General features: G+C 49.8%; 1 long non-coding RNA gene across 1 annotated transcript in view; it reads left to right on the top strand.

Annotated features, from left to right (window-relative positions):
* Window positions 1-325: 325 nt before the first annotated feature.
* Window positions 326-6,000, top strand: part of LOC311427748 — a 44,302-nt gene continuing 38,627 nt past the window's right edge. Inside the window, exon 1 of the long non-coding RNA XR_014687535.1 lies at window positions 326-1,190. This is a non-coding gene — a long non-coding RNA (uncharacterized lncRNA). The remainder of the gene's footprint in view (window positions 1,191-6,000) is intronic.

Below are 6,000 nucleotides of genomic sequence, written 5' to 3'. Positions count from 1 at the left end.
AGAGTTCTCTATTCTTGGCGAAGTCAGGAGAAGGATCAGTAAAACTGCTGCCTTGGGCTTCCAGAGGGCTGACTTTGAGGTGTTTAGGACACTGGTTGGTAGAGTCCCTTGGGAGGCAGTTCTGAAGGGCAGAGGAGTCTTGGAAGGCTGGGCACTCCTCAAGAAGGAAATCTTAATGGCTCAGGAGCGGTGTGTCCCCAGGCGCCCAGAGATGAGCCAGTGTGGAAGAAGACCGGCCTGGCTGAACAGAGATTTGAGGCTAGAGGGCTAGAGCTTAGGAAAAAAAAAAAAAAAAAAAAAAAAAAAAAAAAGAGGTTTTGCGATCTTTGGAAAAGAGGGTGGGCCACTCAGAAGAATTATAAGGGTTTTGTAAGGATGTGCAGGGAAAAAATTAGAAAGGCCAAAAGCTCATCTGGAGCTCAGTCAGGCTACTACTGTTAAAGATAAAAGGAAATGTTTTTATAAATACATTAACATGAAAAGGAGGACTAAGGAGAGTCTCCATCCTTTAACTGGATGTGGGGGGAAACTTAGAGAGGAGAGATGAGGAAAAGGCTGAGGTGCTTAATGCCTTTTTTTGCCTCAGTCTTTAGCAGCAAGACCAGCTGTTCTCTAGATACCCAGTACCCTAAACTGGTGGAAGGGGATGGGGAGCACAATGTGGCCCCCACAATCCACGAGGAAATGGTTAGCAACCTGCTACAGCACTTCGATGTACGCAAGTCGATGAGGCTGGATGGGATCCACCCGAGCGTACTGAGAGAACTGGCGGAAGAGCTGGCCAAGACTCTTTCCATCATTTATTGGCAGTCCTGGCTATCAGGAGAGGTCCCAGTTGACTGGCAGCTAGCAAGTGTGACAGTCATCTGCAAGAAGGGCCAGAGGGTAGACCTGGCAAACTATAGGCCTATTAGTTTGACCTCAGTGCCAAGGAAGCTCATGGAGCAGATTATCTTATCACGCAGCGCTTGCAGGGCAACTAGGTGATCAGGCCCAGTCAGCATGGGTTTATGAAAGGCAGGTCCTGCTTGACAAACTTGATCTCCTCCTATGACAAAGTGCCGCGCTTAGGGGATGAGGGAAAGGCAGTGGATGTGGTCTACCATGACTTCAGTAAGCTTTTTGACACTGTTTCCCTGTGGAGGAATGGTTAAGTGAAGTAGGTCATGTGAATGTTGAGCAGCTAGGAGGTCACGAGTTAAGAAAGTATTGAACTCAGCTCATATGAGCCTGAGAACATACTCAGCTAGGTGGGAGCTAAGGAACACGATATCCATTGGTGGTTTGGGAAAGTACTGACTGTGTTATTTCGGTCAATGGGAGTGAGAAACTAGCTGATAAAATAGAGAAATGCACTAACCAATCATGAGCTTAGCTTTTGCAATATGTATGAGCTAATTATATTGAATTAGATAAAAGACGACTGAGCTATCCAATAAATCGAAGTTCACTGATCACTCATATTGAGCGTCTGTGTCTTCCTTCCGTCGACAACATTTCCCACAGCGTTCTCCTCAAGAAACTGGTTGCTCATGGCTTGGACTGGCATACGCTTTCTTGGATTAAAAACTGGCTGGATAGACAGGCCCAAAGAGTCGTGGAGAATGGAGTTAAATCCAGTTGGAGGCCAGTCACTAGTGGAGTCCATCAGGGCTCAGTACTAGGGCCAGTTCCCTTTAATATCTTTATCGATGATCTGGATGAGAGGATCAAGTGCACCCTCAGTAAGTTTGCAGATGACACCAAGTTAGGTGCGTGTGTCAATCTGCTCACGGGTAGGAAGGCACTGCAGGAGGATCTGGATAGGCTGGACCGATGGGTTGAGGCCAACTCTATGAAGTTCAACAAGGCCAAGTGCCGGGTCCTGCACCTGGGGCACAACCACCCCAAGCAGAGCTACAGGCTGAGAGATGAGTGGTTGGAGAGCTGCCTGGCAGAGAAGGACCTGAGAGTATTGGTTGATGGTCAGCTGAATATGAGCCAGCAGTGTGCTCAGGTGGCCAAGAAGGCCAACAGCATCCTGGCTTGTACAAGAAGCAGTGTGGCCAGCAGGTCTAAGTAAGTGATTGTCCCCCTGTACTCGGCTCTGGTGAGGCCGCACCTCAAGTGCTGTGTTCAGTTTTGGGTTCCTCACTACAAGAAGGACATGGAGGTGCTTGAGAGAGTCCAGAGAAGGGCAACAAAGCTGGTGAAGAGTCTGGAGAACAAGTCTTACGAGGAGCAGCTGAGGGGGCTGGGATTGTTCAGCCTGGAGAAAAGGAGGCTCAGGGGCGACCTTCTTGCTCTCTGCAGGTACGTTACGGAGGCTGTAGCGAGGTGGGGATTGGTCTGTTCTCCCACGTGCCTGGTGACAAGACGAGGGGGAATGGGCTAAAGTTGTCCCAGGGGAGGTTTAGGTTTGGTTATTAGGAAAAACTTCTTTGCTGAAAGGGTTGTGAGGCATTGGAACGGGCTGCCCAGGGAAGCGGTGGAGTCACCATCCCTGGAGGTCTTTAAAAGACGTTTAGATATAGATCTTAGAGATATGGTTTAGTGGAGGACTTGTTAGTAATAGATAAGAGGTTGGACTAGGTGATCTTGGAGGTCTCTTCCAACCTAGATGATTCTGTGATTCTGTGAACCGCATAACAGAAGGGTCCTCCGAGAGACCAGGCAAGGTAGACAACTGTTTAATGTCCTCTGTCTCTAAGGCAGCTATGCCAAAATCCCACCGGAACCCTTTTGGGTCCTTGAAATATCCTCTTCTGAGATAGTCTATGCCAAGGATGCATGGAGCATCCAGGCCAGTCACAATACAGTGCTTTTGCCAGTTATTCCCAGTTATTCCTCACCTCAGCCTCCGGTACAGTTAACTGCTGGGATCCACCCATCACCCCATAAATACAGATGGCTTCTGGCCCTTTATAGCTTGAGGGCATTACAGTTCACAGTGCACCGGTGTCTACTAAAGCCTTTTACTTCTGTGTGTCTGACGTGCCAGGCCATAGAATCTACACAGTCCAATAAACTCGATTGTCCCTTTCCACCCCCTGGCTGGACGCAAGGCCTCTCTAATCCTGGTCAGAATCTTCATTTCCGTGTCTGAAGGACTGACTGCTGGAAGTTGGAGCAGCAAACTTCTCAGAGAACCCCTTTTTCCCAGTTATTTTTCTTTGCAACTCACTTACCTGTGCGTCTAGGGTTGAGGTAGATTTTCTATCCCATTTTCTCATGTCCTCTCCATGGTCACGTAGGTAAAACCACAGGGGGGCAAGGGGTGTGTACACGCTTTATCGTCTTCCTTGCATGGACGGACGCTTACTGCTGATAGCTGACACTGGTTTGTACAGGTGGGGAGGAAAATAAACTCTCTTTAAATTGGTGGACCTCTTCAGAAAGTTTCTCCAAAGTATTCTCTTTTAGTTGGTGGAGACTACTTTGTACAGGTGGGGAGGAGAATAAATTCTCTTTAAGTTGGTAAAACTCTTCAGAAAGTTTCTCCACAGCTGAGATGCAGGCGTGTAGGGAAGAGGAGAGGCTTTCTTTGTACTGCCAGAATTGTTCAGTCACTTCATCCACTGTGGGTTCCTCATGTTCTTTCCAGGCCATTACTGCCAATGAGCTGGCATATGATGATGGCGCACTCTGTTCAAGCTTCTGCCACTAGGGTCGTGTACACTGGACTTCATCTGGATCTGTGGATATTCGTTCGTTGTCTAGGTCCCTATAAATCACCTCTTGTATGGTTCATTCCCTCAGGTACTGGATTCCCTTCTCCATAGTGGTCCACTTGCCTGGTAGACATACGAGTTCTTCCTTGAAGGGGTATCTTTCCTTCACAGCTGACAGGAGGTGCCTCCAGAGGCTGAATGGTGGCGCTCCATCTTCAACTGCTTTGTCGATGTCTGCATCTCTAGCAAGGGATCCCAGCCACCTGGCTTCCGTGCCCTCTAATTCCAGACAATTGGCTCCGGTGTCCCAGCACCGGAGCAGCCAGGTGACAAGCTGCTCACCTATACAGCAACCAAAATCTTTTCGCACATCTCGTAGCTCACACTGGTATGGTTTTCGGGTAGTTACTGTTGCTTATTTGACATCTTCATCTTCATCCTCCTGTTCCTCTGATGGTCCGGCCTCATCTTTTCTATGCTTAGTCTTAGCAGGAGCTTCTCTGTATTCGAAACAATTTGACTCTCTATACCACTTTTTTCACCATGTCTACAGGGGCAGCTTGCACTGCTACAGTTCATTTCTCTGACCCAGCCACAAGACCTGCCACAGGGGCTGGAATGACTGCTGGGCTTGTCACAGGAGCTGGAACCACCGCTGGGCCAATCACAGGGGTTGGACTGGCCGCAGGAGCTGGAGTGGCCACAGGAGCTGGAGAGGCCACAGGAGCTGGAGAAGTCATGGGAGCTGGAAAGACCGCAGGGGCTGAAGAAACTATAGGGGCTGCAGTAGCCACAGGGGCTGGAGAAGCTGCAGGGGCTGGAAAAGCCACAGGAGCTGGAGAGGCCACAGGGGCTGAAGTGGCTGCAGAGGTTGGAGTGGCTGCACGGGCTGCAGTGGCCGCAGGGTCCATTGTAGGGGTTGGAGTGGCTGCAGGGGCTGCAGTGGCCATTGGGCCTGTCTCAGGATTTGGAGTGGCCACAGGGTCTGTCCCTAGATTTATAGTAGCATCGGTTGAAGCTCGATAGGCAACGGCCAGACCATGGCACGCTACAGTGAATTGTGTCTCTTTGGAATTGCCAGAGTCATGACATCCCTTTTTCAAGTGTTCTACCAGTTTTTTAAGAATTTCCAGTTGTTCAGGGCTGAATTTCAAAAACACTGGAGTTATCCACTGCTCTAGATACCAATCCATATCGTCCCGCACTTGCTGCCACTCACAAATATCCAGCCTCAGGAAAAATCTCAGGATGGCATTCCTAAGTCCCTGTTTAACCTTAAAGAAAATAAGTGAATTCAGGAGATATAACAATAACAACATGTCGGTGTGAATATCCCAAGAATATTCAAAATCCTGGAGAACTATCATAACCATCTCTGGGTATAAGTGGGAGCTGCAGGAGAAAGGGAGAATTGATAGGTAGTAAAAATATCTCCTATCCCCTCTACAGGTTGGCATGCTGAAGAAAAAAGGATTTAGGTGCAATTCGTATTAGAGATAAGGTTTCCAAAGCATTGAGCTGATGCATAAGAAAATGAGATTGCAACATTAATCTGGGGAGTGGAAGGCGTTTAGCTGCCAGCTAAAGTATGCCCAGCACCGCCATCTGGTGGCCAGGAAGAACTTCAGGCTGCAGCCGTGGCGCTGTGGAGCTGTGCTAGCAACAGACGCAGCATCAGCGCCTGCCACAGCGCTCACGATCTGACCAGCCAAGTGCTAGCAGGTGCTCCACAGGACATCAGGCAGAAGCAAACGGGCCTGCAACTGTAAATCTGGGGAGTGGAAGGGGTTTAGCTGCCAGTTTTGGGGAGGGGGTGTGTGCCCATTTCAAGACAACCAGGTGGACTGTTCCTGCTCTTTGCAGGGAATGTGCGAGAACAAGTGGCCTTCGCATCGTGACTGTGGTTATGGAGTTTGAAGTTGTGGGGCACTGATGGCTCGCGCATGCTTCTTTACATGTGCCTTCTTTTTCTCGGTGATACAAGTCAGCTACGAGTCCACAAGTATGTCAGCAGGGATGCGTGAGGGGTAGCCTGGCCTTCCATGCCTTAAAGCCACACGGAATACTGAAGATGCCGGGCCAAACTTGCCCAGGCGGCCACAGCATCAAGGAGCGTGCAGCAACCTAAGAATATGGCTCACAGGCCCAGACTCTGCAGGGGCTCTTCCGATGGGACGCTAGCTGAAAAGAGACTCCAAAGCTGCCAGAGCTGCAGGCTATGGAGGACGGCTTGCTTTGCCCATGCACGGTGCCCCGCAGGCTCTTGTGCATGCTCTCTGGGGGCTGCAGCTTCCCTCAGGACACATCGACCTGCTCCGGCGTGCTGTCTTCCATGGGCTGCGCTGCACTA

The sequence above is a fragment of the Aythya ferina genome (assembly GCF_964211825.1).
Source record: "Aythya ferina genome assembly, chromosome: Z".
In the NCBI taxonomy this organism is placed as follows: domain Eukaryota; kingdom Metazoa; phylum Chordata; class Aves; order Anseriformes; family Anatidae; genus Aythya; species Aythya ferina.
The sequence above is the reverse complement of the archived record's forward strand: the minus strand, read 5'-3'. Positions and strand labels throughout refer to the sequence as shown.